At 51.3% G+C, this 14,493-nt stretch overlaps 1 protein-coding gene across 2 annotated transcripts in view; it reads left to right on the top strand.

Moving 5' to 3' along the window:
• The window catches only part of P2RX4 (purinergic receptor P2X 4), a 201,456-nt gene that overhangs the window by 118,164 nt on the left and 68,799 nt on the right, over positions 1-14,493 (top strand). The window lies entirely within an intron of this gene.

The raw sequence follows: 14,493 nt of genomic DNA, 5'->3' as shown, positions 1-14,493 counted from the left end.
GGGAAATATGAAGTAAAAGGGACGAACGTCACAGTGCAGAGCAAACCGAAACGCTACATAAGAGTGCGCAATATAGGGCTTAAAATAGCTTGCACCAAAAACAAGCTGAAGGAATGATTGACTGCTCTTCTTGGCTGTAGTGTGCGACGCACGGCGGGAGGTGTTAGTGTCGGAGTTAGATGACACCAGGCAGGGCTTTAAGTGGGCCGGGTCTCACCCATTACGCCCTTGCCTAGAGACCAGCAGATGGAGGGGGGAGGGTTTTAATGAACCTATAGAAATGAAATGCGTCCCGTTGGCATTTAGCAGTCGAGGCCACTTGTGTGGGTGTCAAGGTGCATCACAGAAAGATAAAGAGTAGACCGTTACCTATTAATGCTGTAACGATGGTGGTTCCATCATTGCCACAGAAACGGAGCTATTGAATATGCATATCCCTCTGTTGAATATGCATATGCTTCTTGCTGTGCAAACATTCCTCTTCAGCACGTGACGCGCTTCGCTTGTTCAGCCATAGAATGTGAACACTTTAAAGATTTAACGGTGTTTCGTATTCTACTAAAGAGGTACTGCAGGTGCTCCTGGATTCGTGGGGGCTGATATAAATAACAAACAAATGATGCCCCCTTCTAGCCATCATGTCAAGATTGAAATTGGTTCTTTGCATGGTTATGTTTTATTAAGTTAATTTTCGACGGAATGATTGATATAAATTGCCCATTTTTACATGTAGAAAATAGCGGTCGAAGTGCATTAAAAACCAGCGCGCACGCCTCATACAAGTAGGGGGTGGGGGGGAGTGCGGCCGAGAGTCGGCAGCGTTTCCCTTGCGGGAGCGAGTGCTATAATTGCTATGGCGCCGCTCGCTCCCACAAGGGAATCGCCAAACGTGCGCGTTGCCATTCAAAGCAATGCAACGCGTGCACGTTTTAGCCTGCAAAACCGGACCAATTTCTAAAGGTCTTTTTCCTATGCAGCGCATGCGCGCTGCGTAGGCTAGACCTAAAAAAGTAATCCACACATTGCCTTTCATTCCATTGTTTCATGTATTTATTTTTCTAGGGTTCTGTCGCTTCAAGCCCCAACATCCTACCCCCTCCACCCAGCCCGTCCCTCTCCAGTGCTTCCTTGTCCGTCCCGTTTTATTTTAGCAAATATATTATTTGTTTCTTTAGATAGGGACCAGTAGCTGCGCATAAAGTCTCTCGAGTTAAATTGTGATGTTTGATGATGATCGTTGAAGTTCCTGTGAGAGACAGAAGTTCCTGGGGCAGGGCTTTAAGTGGGATGAAAAAACTGGGGGGGGGGGGTCTCTCAAAGGGGCGTGGCCAATGTCATTAAGGGCGTGGCTTAAAAACAGGTAAGCAAAAAATCTGTACTTAGCATAGTGTGCCGTCCGACTTGTATTTTGCTGTTTGTCATTGCATCCACATATATGATACAACAAGTAACAACATGCCTACAACAAGTCAGGACTATTGGCTTTGTCAGTGGTTGTTAGTTGCATAAGATAAATAAGCAGTGACTATGGCTGGTGATCTAGAATATTGAGAAAGCTTAACGCCCTGGTGACACCACGACAATGTTGCTGCTCCTGAGTTTCAAAAAGAGAAGGGTATTCCAGAGAGAAATGAATCTTTAAAGGATTTCCCTTCCCCTACAACGCTCACCTGGCATGACATTATGCGTAACTTCTCCACTAGTGAGAAATGAGAGTGTGAGCAGCACACGTCGATGTGCCTGTGCTGTCACTGCAGTTGGGGGGGGGGGGGGGGGGGTTATACGGACCGCTTGTGCCAGGTCAGAAAACAGATACCGTTAGAGACCCGTTTCGAGGCCTCCTTAAAAAAAAAAAAAAAAAAAAACTGCCGGTGCTCAGACCCGGCGAGACCCGGCCCACTTAAAGCCCTGTCCTAGGGTGAGGTTGAAAGGGTGTTCACAATCTATGTCTGCGGTTTGAGGCTCTGCTTTAATGGTAAGGCGCTATACGGAGCAGAACGGAAGAGAATCAGCAGAGAAGGAGTCCAGTCGTGTATGAGTTTAATCGTTTATTCACGGATTTGATTCTGTTAGCCAGCAAGTATTTCTACCCAGTGTTTGCATCATTCTCACAATTGATAATTGTGCATCCAGGTACCGCCAGCGGATCGAGTTCCTTAGACTGCACTGGGTGTCCAGTGTGTGTCGTGTGGTGACCCTGAAAGGAGCCCTTCGCCTCGTCTGCCCTCCAGGCTGACCCCTTGCCTGTGTAAGTCTACACGTGGCTCTGTTGTTGTGGCTCTTGGATGATTCCTCTCCCTGGGAATCTAATCTGCTGCTTGAGGTCTCCAGTTTTTTCTTATATAAAAGGTAGAAAAGTGATCCTTCAAGCCATTGTTTAATTTATTTCAATCAGTGCAGATGCCGGAAGCGTCATTTCTTTCCGTAGGAGCCCAGCCCGGTGCAGCAGAATGCCGCTGCCCGCGTCCCAAGCAATGGGACATCAGCAGGGCAGCATTCTAGTGGCCGCCCGTCGGAGCCTTCCCCCCCTTGCTGCCTCGCGCGCGAGGCCTACGCCCACTCGGGAAAAACCCCCCTATCGCGTGGAGCTGGAGGCGGGCCGGGGGGGCGGGGGGCGCGGCTTACCCCCCCTTCTTAGTTGGCTCTCTCGCCCAGTTCCTCCTCTGTCTCCTGCGCGCCGCACCAGCCTGGACACGCGTTATTGCCCCTCGACGTGTTTTCAGTCGCGGTTTGGACTCGTCGTTTCCGGTCTTGCCACGCGCCGGGCCCTTAGGGGAGGTATTTGGAGGCTACGAGCAACGGTGAGTCTTGCACAACCCTCCCACCCCGGCCCCGTCCCTGCGCAGTACCAGGTTGACGGGGCCCTGTGGCTCGATGGTCACGGGTGGGGGGGGGCGCGAGTGGGGCTCCTGCACGTCGGTAGGACGCTGCGGTCGGGTTTTTGGTGGCGCGCAAATAGAATGGGGCAGTCTTTAAGAGAGGCGCTATTTACAGGCTGGGAGGACGCGGGGTCGTTCGCGGGGCCCGACGGTGTCGATCGTCGATTTGCGAGTCGGTGCATTGCAGTAAAGGCTGTTTAAAACACTGCTCCGCTTGCAAAGCCCCAAATACTGGTTACGAAGGCTCCAACGTGCTTATTGGTAAAGCTCCGGAAATTCGCCCCTGCCAGTGCGATGCGATCTCTTGAATAACAGTCCTACTTATCAGGCTGGGAGATGAATTCCTTTAAGGGGACACTGGACTAAACATTTGTAACGCCACGTTGGGAGCCCAAACCGCTGCCTGTGCAATCGTGCGCGTGCTCCTCGCCTTTGACCAGTCACCCTGCGTTGCCTGTGACAAGTGCACCACACACCTCTTACCTTCTGTGTAGCGTACGTTCCCCATTGAGCCCGGACACCCTCCTATCGTCCTTGGTGCCAGAAGCCAGCCCCCTTCCTTACCGTGCTGTGTGCCCCAGTTCATTTGGATCGATTTCCGCGGAGCTGTAGCTCAATGGTAGAGTGCAGGCGGTGCATGCCTGAGGCTCCGGCTTCGATTCCCGGTATCTCCGCTTCGTGCACAGTGCTGCCGACCTCGGAGCGGGGGGCCGGGGTGCGAGAGTCGGCATTGATCGCCGGGTAGAGCTTGTGGGCATGGTGGGCATGTCATGTGCGGGGACCGGGGCTGGGGTCCTCAATTCGCATCTGGTCGGCGTGTTTGTTGTCTCGGGGCCGCTTCCGCGTTGGGGCTTCGGGCCAAAGCACTTAGTCTCCCCGTGCCTGCATGTGTTGTGTTGTAAATCGGTGCTGCGCGCGCCAATATCTTCGGGTCGAGTTCCCGCTAGATGAAGCATATAGATCGCATGCCGGGACCGACATTTGGTTTCTGGGGCGGGGCGGGTCGGAGGTCATCTGCTGCCCCGGGGCCGCGACCGCTGGTGATGTCGTCAGTTTGCGCTCTGGGGCTCCAGGATGGTGCTGTAGGCCCTGGGGGGTAACATCCGGCACCGGGTGGAGGGCGCGCGGGAGTTCGCTGTGTGAGTGCGCTGCCCCCCCCCCCCCCTCACAGTCTATATATACACTACTGCCGTAAGAGGTATCGCATGGCGCATTTGCCTCCATTCGGCCAGCTGATCCGTGCTAATTATAAAAAGAATGGAGCATGTTGTAGTTGTCGCGTGTTAATGGTACACGCCAACCTGTGCAAGGGTTTCTTTGGTTTTCAAGAGATGCCGCTTGTTCCCGCGTTTTTGGTTCACCTCACAAATGTGGAATTTGGTGCACCTCTTTAAGGGTGGTCTTTGGCCTTCGTGTTAAGATGTTTAGTAACATCTCACATGGTTGAAAATGGTGTCTCCTTTCACCGGTGCATTTATAAAGCACTATTAATGGCTCTGGAGCAGGAGGCAGGGGCAGGATAGTGGGCACACCTGGCGCGTTGGAGGGGGAGTTGCGCATTAACGTCTGTCTTTGTGTCCCCAGCTCAGGTGTCCCCCAGTAGGTACGGGGTGATTTGTGCACACCCGCGATGCTAGCGGCGGCTCAGGAAGGGGTGTCAAGGGTTGGGAGAAGGGACTCGAGGGAAGGTAGCGACAACGTGCACTATTACAGGAACAGCACGTAGCTAAGAGGAGCGTTCCGTGTCTATACATATGCAACATGTGATGGCTGGCGGCTCATGTTGGCAGATCCATGATGCCAGTGCGTGCATGGTGCACACGATTTTAGCTCCAATACCTCTTGTGGGCGCGTTCGCGTCGCGGTGGGCCTACATTTTTAGAGGCTTGCTGGACTTGGGTGCCTTGGCGGTATCGTGAACGCTGCAGCGCTCCATCATACCGCAGGCGTGAGATTGCCGCTGGGCACTGGCCCCGGAGCTGCGCGTTTCACCCACGCTATCATGTGCCTGAGCCCTGCCTTTTCACTTTTCGGTTTGTCTTCGAAGAATAGGTGGGTAGTCCCAGTCTACAGCGCATGTAGTTATTTCCCAAGATATTGCGCAGTAGAAGTCCTTTGGCCATGTCGGAGCGGGTATACGGTTCGGGTGGCGGTGCATTGATTGTGTTTTTGCTTATGTGGCTGCTGCATTTGCTAAACGTGAACGGCATCCATATACTAGCACTCATTTACTAGTATAGACCGATGGAACGTGTCAGGTGGCTTATACTTCCTCAAATGCCACAAGCTTCTATTTATAATACCCTCCTTGTCTCAGCGCCTTCTCAAAATGCAGTGATTCTGGGCAAATCACTTGATATCCCCGTGCCAGAAAAGAAATGGGTGCGTCCTTGTTGTAGCGTCATTGGCGCGCAGGGTGTTGAGACCAATGCAATAATCCTGCATAAGTTGTAATTTAACTTCGCCCGCCTGAATGAGATTGTTTAATTTTGTGGCAATGCAGGATATGGTTTAACTTGGCGACGACTGTCTAGATAGCACCATCTTATGGTCGAGGAGCACAGTTGAGTTGACTGCCTCAAGTCTGTAGTTTGACTAGGCACTAGTTAAGAACTCTGCTTCATGTGTGTGAGAGGAGTCATCTCGCAAGGGTATATATGGAAAGGGCCCTTAGGGGACAACATAGTCAGTTTGGCACAATTAGAAATAACTTTAAGGGGGAAGGCAGGAGTCATGTTTTTTTTTTCATTGCCTTGTTTTTGTGGAATGTTATATATGGCTTAATGACACAAGGGCTGCATCACACACTTTGGTACTGAAGTAGTCGCAGCGCGAATTGTGAACCACGGCTATATGCAGGGGCTTGAGGCGGAAGGCGTTCGTGTAAATAGCTCATTGTTAAGATCCCTGGGAGAATCCAACATATTTGAAGAGGAAACCTTGTACAAACTTCCATAAATTCCTTACCACTGGGAGAGTAAAGAGAGGAGTAGGGGAAGAACTATAGGTAACAGGATTTGCCCGGGCAAAAAACTTTCGGAGAGCACGGGGTGAGTCGGCCACCTTGGGGGCTATGTCCTGTAGGGGTAATGTGTTAACGGCATCCATCAGGGGGTAGGCGTCCTCCAACAGAGTAGATTACCTCGTGGGCCCGAGCCGGTCAATGGCACAGGGTGGGGGGCCCGTTTTGTTGTGTCCATCAACGTCCCTTGTCCGGGAGGGTGTGATTCCCCGGTTATTGCCTTGGTTGGGCCAGGCAGGGGGACCGATTGTGCGTTCTTGGTGTCCAAGTGCAACATCGCTCAGTGTCCACTGCTTTGCCAATGGTAGTTTTGTTAGCAAGTTTCAGAATAGCTGTTATTGCGGGACACTAGAAGCGGTTGTGTGTATGTCCACATTGGGGAAGGTTTTTTCCTGTGATACAGGCAGGCTTGCATTAGGGTGCCCAGTGCCTGGCCCTCGGTACCGGCCCGGCGTCATCGTGCATAGGCACGCATTTAATAGGGATATAACCCACATTGCCTATGCCCCTTATGCAGTGTCTTGTGCAGACTCCTGCGCCGCTGCCAATACAGCAGCTTTTTTCCGTAGGTCCACATGTAGGGCTCCATCTTGTGGTATCAGTTAAAAATAATTTTCAGGGGCCAGCCGTACCGGCGCCACACGGTCACAAAGGTCGTGAGGCCGCTATACTCAACCATGTCCCTGGAACCTTTCAACGCCATGGCTCATTTTGTATATCCCTGGCCCGGCCACATACTCCATCTCCAGCATGCTTTGCTGGTTAATTGATTAAATGAATAAAGTCGCATGTTCTAGCTCGAACAGAGCAACAGTTACTAAGCGCAATGACATGGGTTCACACGCACTGGAGAGCCCCCCCCTTTGCATTCATTCCCTGGTATCTTTGCCCCAAAATGCAGCATTTATTAGGTTTATCCGGTACTAGGGGGGAATCGCTTTGGCATTAGTTCCATGCCGGTAGGTACGGAGGGACGAAGTTGTGTCCCAAGTGGTGCAACAGGATAAGGGAAGGTGTATATATACGATATATGTTCTCTGGCAGCAGGAGTACAAAGTTGTCAAGGTTCAGCCCAAACCCAGTCACAACCATGATGCAACGGTCAGCTTGTGGAAAGGTGTAACACAGAAATTGAGCTACCAATGTTATTATTGTAAGTTCAATGCTGGAGTCAGGAGATGTGGTAGTCTTCCATTTTTGCCTTGCTTTTAGAAAACAGCTGGGAGTAAGGTTTCTCTCAAATCAGTCACAGTGGCAGCTTCTTGTGTATAGAAAAGTCAGCAGCCTGAGCTGTGTTGAGGCAAGTTGTGGGCCTGGGTTTGTGTATCATACATAACATCTTGAAGGTATTTTGTGAGTTCCACGATTGAGTTAAGAAATGCGGCTGCCTTTTATCTTTAGCCTTGCTATCCGGAAACAGCTGGTGTGATAATTTTCTGAACTCAGTCATGATGGTAGCTTAGTCTATACGGGAAAGGCAGCAGCCTGATCTGTCTTTTGACATGCGGAAGGCCTGGGTTTGTCTATCCTACTTTACATCTTTGAGGTTATTCTCCCCGTTGTGTGCTGGTAACTATGGAGCGGGTCCATTTAGCAAGCACAAGGAGCACGGGGGGCGTTTCTAGCGCTAAAAGGAAAGTTGAGACTTCCCAGTTGAGTTTCAGTGCAATGCCACATTTGGTGGGGTCATTTCCAGGCGCGTACGATTACCTAAGAGTTTGTTCAAACTGAGAGAGAGCATATCGACCATAATGAATTGTGGAACCAGGTAAAGCTTTACAAAGCAATGCTGTAGATTTCCGGTAGAATGCTGTATGGATAGGCTGCAGGGATAAGGCCATGACCTCTCTGGAAGGGGCATTCTTCTTCGACCTGTGTCGAACTGGGAAAGGAAGTAAGGCGGGCTGGATAACTCTTTATTCTACCTGCGTTGGCACACCTTGCCAGGAGTGATTGTCAAAGGTTTTGCCTTCAGCCAGTCTAGGTTAACACCCATCAACTCCAAGCTAATTGTTCATGGTGAGATTGGGCTGCATTTGCACAGCCCAGTATTTGGCCCCTGGGGTTGTCAGTGTCGCGAATTACTAAACTTCACTGAACCGGAGGTGAGGCCGGGAGTTACACTAGCAGAAGTTTGGGGGGTGCAAGCCTCCACCTAGGGGGTGGCTGGCTGAATTTGATGCCCTCATCTACATGGTAATAATTGAGAGAGCAGAGAGCGACCATACCTCTTGATTTTTGCACTTAAACTTTCTGGTAATGGGAAGGGCTTAACACCTTCTGAAATAAGCAGGACCGGAGTTGTGCTGCTCTCCACTGACATAAGATAGAGACCTGCCAACTATGAGGATATGAACGGAATCATAACTGGGGTCACAACAAATTATTTGATGACATGAAGTTATCCTTAATTAATAGTACCTTAATTTGCAAGTCGAAAGGCTAAAACGAGGAGATGTTGTTAAGATAGGGGTCAGTTTGTAGTAAACAATAGGATAATACGATGTGAAAGGAAGCAAATTTAGACACCCGTGGTGTCAGCTTGTGTTAGATACGTAGGTAGGGTGGTTACCTTCACCCTGCTTATTGTGCTGTAGCCGCAGGGAACACTATTCCAAGCCAGGTAGGCACGTAATTTGGCCAACGGAAAGAAGCTTAACAGGATTGCACGTCCACAAGCGCCTATTTCACCACTGCCTTGTGACCTATGCCATATTTTTCGGCCTGAGAATCAGATTTAGGTGTTGCTCTTCCCGGCCAGCCTTTCCCTGGTTCTAGGGAGGTGGGTAACGGGCACAGCTTTGGGTCCCGAGCTGAGCGATGTATTCTTCGGCACCTCAGTCAGTCATATTGGCTTCATCCGGAGTCATGATAATAGAATACGTCCATTTAGCAGTTACGTTAAAATGTTTTCTCCTGCTAGAAATCGTGCAATCCCCGCAGCAGCAGCAGCAATTCAGGAACCATGACGCTATCTATACATCACCTTTGTAGACAAAGTGGAAACGATAACCTTCGTGCTAGGATATGAAGGGGATTTATGGCTTGACGAATCCAGTTATGGTTCAGCTCTGGCTCCATATGTAGGTGCTTGAGCTTCCCATAATTACGTTAGGAAGATCTCCAGTGGCATTGCTAAGAAAGCTAGGAACACCAGTCACGTCTAAGCTGAACGGCAGTGGGGCCAAAAGACATTCTTTGTTAGTCTGCCCTGGGCTCCTGAGTAATGTGCAAATTAATACCGTATATTTACGGGTTACAGAACAGGACCCATAATTCAGCCCGCTAGAAGCTGGCTCGCAGGGGCAGGGGCAGGGCACCTAGAACAGCGAAGGTCGGAAGGAGGGGCTCTGGCAGCGACATGCTTTGATCCAGGAGAAGGTTGAGGGGTATTATGAGGCTGACGGGGTGCACCTGTCCAGGGTAGGGATGGACATGTTCCTGCTTGACGTACAAGAGGCACGGGCTAGCAAGGGACATCAGTAACACCTATTGGGAGAGGGGGGCTCTGGCAGCGACGGTAGCCTCCCCAGAGCTGTGGCGGAGTTACAGGGCGATCTGGATGCAGACTGGTACAGTAAGGGTACCTCTGCGACAGGCGGTACAGTAAGGGTACCCCTGTCCGGCACAGTAAGGGTGCCCGAGCCAAGGTCCAGGAGCCGAAGGGGGTTCTGGGAAGACCGCGACGGCGCCCCGTTAGTCCTTCGGGCGGTTGGGGGGCCTGACCAACCGGGGGTGGCCACAACACGCTCCGCCCCTGTCGGAAGGGGCGGGAGTAGGAGGCAGATCACGTGACCCAGTGGATGATCTGCAAATATTTATGTGCCACACTGCCGGGCATCGACCCACCGTGTGTGCTGGCTCACCAGGCGGGCGGGCAGCAAGGGGCTGCCTGCCCTGGATCGCCCGTAAGATAACCCAATTTTATTATCATACTGTGTTGTATGAAATAAACCTGCAGCAGTTCTTCACCCACAAATAAAGTGTCAGTGTAATCTTTGGGTGATGTCTGTGTATGCGTGTTGACTGAAGCGGATGACGGTGTGGTCACTATGCCGCTGCCCGCGTCCCAAGCAATGGGACATCAGCAGGGCAGCATTCTAGTGGCCGCCCGTCGGAGCCTTCCCCCCCCCCCCCCCCCCCCCTTGCTGCCTCGCGCGCGAGGCCTACGCCCACTCGGGAAAAACCCCCCTATCGCGTGGAGCTGGAGGCGGGCCGGGGGGGCGGGGGGCGCGGCTTACCCCCCCTTCTTAGTTGGCTCTCTCGCCCAGTTCCTCCTCTGTCTCCTGCGCGCCGCACCAGCCTGGACACGCGTTCACCCACCCTTTCCTCTTACCCCGCGTGTCAGGCTCAGCGCGTTATTGGAATGTTTAATTTTTTCTTTCTTTTGCGTTGCAGGCGGAGTTACAGGGCGATCTGGATGCAGACTGGTACAGTAAGGGTACCTCTGCGACAGGCGGTACAGTAAGGGTACCCCTGTCCGGCACAGTAAGGGTGCCCGAGCCAAGGTCCAGGAGCCGAAGGGGGTTCTGGGAAGACCGCGACGGCGCCTCGTTAGTCCTTCGGGCGGTTGGGGGGCCTGACCAACCGGGGGTGGCCACAACACGCTCCGCCCCTGTCGGAAGGGGCGGGAGTAGGAGGCAGATCACGTGACCCAGTGGATGATCTGCAAATATTTATGTGCCACACTGCCGGGCATCGACCCACCGTGTGTGCTGGCTCACCAGGCGGGCGGGCAGCAAGGGGCTGCCTGCCCTGGATCGCCCGTAAGATAACCCAATTTTATTATCATACTGTGTTGTATGAAATAAACCTGCAGCAGTTCTTCACCCACAAATAAAGTGTCAGTGTAATCTTTGGGTGATGTCTGTGTATGCGTGTTGACTGAAGCGGATGACGGTGTGGTCACTATGCCGTATATGCCAACTATTAGGACGCTCTTTGAGTCCTGCCTCTTCCTTTCCCCACCCAGCACTTCCGTCTCTTCATCCCACTCTTGCAGGCTCGTTTACACTCCTGCTTTCACCCTTTGGCACCACTTCCTGTATCTTTCTCTTTCTATCGCCCTCTTCTGTCTTGCCCTGGGTCAAAGTCTGATGATGAAAAAACAAGTGCTAGTGCCCACAAACAAGTGTCTGTGCCCACCACCGGCAACCAGCTCCACAAATTAAACTACGCACTGCGTTGACCATTATCCAGTTGGTGAATAGCGCATGCGCGTCACAGACCAGATTTAAATTTAAAGTACATCAAATATACAGATGAAACCCCACCTGGTGATATACCTGGGTATTAAAAGGTACAGTTTTTTTAATGTATTTATTTAACTGTTCAAATGATTAAAATCATTACAGTAAGAACAAACACCATTAGAAGAATAGTAACTGGACTTAGCAAAAGCACCACCTCCTTTCCCCAGCACCCTCCCGATCCAAACCACACCTGGATTTGTAGTTGACCATGTGTCCTTAAACACACGTTTGCATTCCCCAGTGTTCTTTAACACTCATTTTGATTAAAACACCTCATTAGAAATGTAAAAGCACGGTCTTAAAAGGACTTGTAAAATAGGGGACGCTCTCCTCAGGGCCTGTCCGGGACCAGTCCGCTTGCTTCTGCAGGGTTTGGCGTACCATCGCCAAAGTCTGATTGCGTTCATTCCAGGCCTTTAAGGCAACCCAGATCAGATGCGTAACTTTCTCCAGTCTTGCTAAGGTCATAGCGTTTGTTTTGGAAAAGCACAAGGTCGACGCTTCACTGCAGGTCTTTGCCCCGTTAACAATACAGATCGGGCGCAGGAGTCGCCAACGTTCGTTGTGAAGATTGGGGCAGCAGCATAGAAGGTGTAACTAAGATTCCCTCGTGTAGGAGCACAGCCTGCATTTTGTGTTTTTACCCCTTGCGAGCCCATGCTGGATTGAAATCAGTGATACCTAATGTGGTAAGTCTCATGAAGAGTATTTTGCTTCGAGCTTGTGGTGTTAGGGCCTCACTTAGGTAGGGTTGTGCTTTGCCTGGCGTGTCCGATTTATTTAGTGGATCAAAATTAAAGCTTGAATGGAGAGACTTGGTGTCTTGAGCAAAAGATATTTCATGCACTTGTCTATTTATCGCTTTTTTCTTAAGACTTGGCTGGGGTTGTGTTGGGTTATCCTGCTGCGGTGGTTTCATAGCTGTCAATCCCTGGGTGGTTGTATCTTCCAGTGCAGTGCTTGTTCCGGCTGTTAATTCATGCCCTGGAGGTGGACTTGGTCATACGAGTGACTTTTAGCCCTTCGCAGTGGAATCGCTTGGTAAAATTGTCTGCACTTGTTGATCTCCATACGACAGAACAGATGAGACTTCCTTCATACCCCAGTTTTCGGCTTGAAAATATTGGATAAAACTGACCGTTTTTAGCATTGCCATGTGGGGTTGAGTGACCTGTCTTCCAAAGCTGCGATTGCCTTCGCCTTATTGTTGTTTTTTTCATTTGTTTCCTCAGCTTTTGTTTTTGCTCTCCTTGATAGGGGAGGATCAGACCTCACCGTTGTGCCAGGAGTGGAATCTTGCAAATCAGCTGCCAGAGCCTCACTACCCCTGCTTCCTCTTCTGTTGTTCATTTGTGTACTTTGAGCTGCTTTGGTCTCGTGAGCAGTGCTCGCCGTCCTGTGTGCCAGATTGTGTTCCGCTCCGTCTGTTGGCTTCGGGGCTGCCGGGATTCCTTTGTTCTTACTTACAGCCGGATGGTAGTTGTTTGAAGTGGCCCTACCGTCAGTGGTGCTGGGAGTCGGCGTGTCCCTACTTCCTTTGACTATCTCCACAATGTCGGCTAGGACCTCAGGAAGCGACGCCCACTTTTCCATAAGGATTGAACAGGAGCATTCCCCAGGGTTGGAGACCAGGAGCTGAACAATCCTGTTTTCCAGTTCTTCCACCCTGATGCTTAAGTTGACTAGGTGGGCTGCTATTGATTGCGGGAGATCTGTTTGGACCTCCATCTTTGATGATTGCCACAATAGTGCTCTGCTTGTGGAGCTGTTTATCTCATTCGTAGGTAGTTTCTGCAGATCTTTGTTTATGCGATCGTTTGAGGTGAGGTGATCTGCTTTAGAGTCCCGATGAGGCTCTAATAGCCCCAGCAAGTTTGGGGTTAGCTATGGAGTTCTTTCAATCTTTTAGCCCAGTTTTTGGAGCAACGAGGCTGTGAGGTCCCCTACCACTGGAGACTCTGGAATCAGGTTGTCTAGAAGTGACACTGAGCTTGTGGCTGATTGTAAGGGCTTAGTGCTGACCGCATTCTGAATGTCTTGATTGTGGTATTTGGTCCAGTGAATTTGAGCCACTGTCACAGGGACGTGATCTTTTTAGATGAAGCTGTTTCATGTTTCCTGCCAATTGTGGGGTTGGAAATCTTTTCTTTAAAGGTGGGGGTGTATTTTGACCGCTCGGTGATCCATTAATTTGAACAGAGTCACAATCAGCCATTTCCAGCTCGCCGGGCTTGGAGGTAATCCTTCAAGGACATGCGGGCCATCGGCAAGCTTTCTGCTTGGACTTATGGTGCTCATCTCTTGTGAGATGCACGGATTGTGGCCAGAAGGTGTTGTATCCAGGGGCTCATCCTTTTGCCAACCTTGAGTGATGCCCTGGGTGGTGCTAAGGTGGCCATTGTTTTTCAAGAAGTGCCCGATTGACCTCCTTTGTGGGACACCCTGTGGAATTTCGTTTAAGCTCTCTGATAGGGATATAGTCCTTGTTATCCTTTTGGTCGGCGACTGTCTGTTAGCAGTTTCTTCAGGGGTCGTCGTGCGTGGTCGATCCTTCTTTTTAGGTACCATCTTGCTAGTAAAGCCCAGGCTAGTGCTTTGGCTATCTGGATATCTGGCCTGGGCAGGTGTGGTGAGGTCAGTCGCTGAGAGCTTAAAGGATACCAGGGGGACAGGGGTGTTTGTTCCCCTGAATCGTGTCCACTGTTTATTTGTGCTGAGATTTTGGGGACCCCCTGCTTGGACTGCTGGCAGTGATGCTAATGTCAGGGTGCCCCTCGAATTGTCCACCGCTCCTCGGCGCTCCTCTCTGCGTTCAGCTCCAGGTTAAGGAGTTGCAAGCTGGTAGACCAGCTCGCAGGCGAGCCGCGGCCTCGCTGCTTTCTTCACGCTGCTCTCCGCTTTGCCGTATGGGTCGCCGGCTAAAGCCCCATATGGCGGCAGATCCTGGCTGTATCCCGGTGTCAGCGGTGTGCAATAGCTGAGAGCGGGGATAACTACGGACTACAAGCCCCCTCGATAGTCTGACCACAGCACTAGCCGCCGCCCGCTCACCTGCTTACCGCTGCGCTGGTGGGATGTTTTCCGCCGTGGAGCTCTGCGGAGTGGACAGGGCAGCACAGCACGTCACACGCCGCACTCCCAAGGGGCCAATACTCCAGCTGGCATCACGCTGGCTGCATGCACCCCAATCCGCTTGCTGAGCCCAGCGGTGCCTCGGTAATGCAGTGTTGCGGTGTTGCTCCGAGCTCTGCTGCTGTATCCGCCTCGCACGTCCGTCTCCACCACAATTCCGTCGGAGGTTGCAGTTGTAAATTAGAAGTTTGCAAATATTAGTGAATCA

The sequence above is a fragment of the Triturus cristatus genome, chromosome 11, assembly GCF_964204655.1.
Source record: "Triturus cristatus chromosome 11, aTriCri1.1, whole genome shotgun sequence".
Taxonomy (NCBI): Eukaryota; Metazoa; Chordata; class Amphibia; order Caudata; family Salamandridae; genus Triturus; species Triturus cristatus.
The sequence above is the reverse complement of the archived record's forward strand: the minus strand, read 5'-3'. Positions and strand labels throughout refer to the sequence as shown.